Source organism: Octodon degus, unplaced genomic scaffold (assembly GCF_000260255.1).
Source record: "Octodon degus isolate 3935 unplaced genomic scaffold, OctDeg1.0 scaffold00038, whole genome shotgun sequence".
Classification (NCBI taxonomy): domain Eukaryota; kingdom Metazoa; phylum Chordata; class Mammalia; order Rodentia; family Octodontidae; genus Octodon; species Octodon degus.
This window is the reverse complement of record NW_004524614.1, coordinates 12,437,741-12,438,744: the sequence shown is the minus strand read 5'-3', so window position 1 is coordinate 12,438,744 and position 1,004 is coordinate 12,437,741.

The window sequence follows — 1,004 nt, the reverse complement described above, 5'->3', positions numbered from 1 at the left end:
GGGCTGGCTGGCATGTGGTGCTGGGGGATTGAACTGTGGTTCCTGTGCTTTGCCAAGCTTGTTCCAAGTAGGTGCTTTAGACCACTGAGCCATCTCACCAGCCTTCGTTGCTATATTTTTCTCATTAAAATTAATAAAATATTAAAAAACGGACTAATACAAATGAATGTTGCATTTTCTATCAGAAGTTCTGCTTGGTACAAGGCCTATGATAGGTGTTTTACTACATATAAATGTGACAATCCAGTTTTTGGGTTTATTTGTGATACTATAAGAAGTAAAGGTCTACATATTTTATAAGAAGCATCAAGATTTCTGGTGGAGTAGTTTATTCTCATAGAACATTAAGACCATTCTTAGAATACCCAATGAATGTTGAATATTGATCAAAAGATGACAAATCAGTACTATAATCAACATGCAATCTTATGTTTTCCAAATGTCGAATAAGAATCTTTGCATTTAAAGAGTCAGCAACATATCACAGTGGATTACATGCCTGCTTTGCCAAGGTCAAAGACCAGGATTCAATCATCGGTTCTGTATACCATGCCTGCCCTGCCCCCACCTGTAATCCCAGTGCTGGGGAAGCAAAAAACAGGAGGATTACCCTAAGTCAGAGCTGTGTAGTGAGACCCTGTACCAAATACATAAATGAAAAATAACAAGAATCTTTCACTTAAAATATGGTGCTGGTTTCTCTCAATTCCACATGTATTTTTAGAAATACACTGAGATAAAAATTCACAAAGAACTTTTGTCACAATGAATTCAAAACACTAATGAACAGGTCACATGTGTTTTATCTAAAAAGGATGAAGCCTAAATATAATTATTTAGTTCTTAGTAGCACAGGTTAAACGAGAAATTACAAAATAATACATACAAATTGCATACATCTCCAATGAAAACCTAGAACATGGCTGAGTTAATATTCATAAAATATGGCTTTGAATTATTCATCTTTATATACTAATTACATCTTCAAATAAATATGCTATGAT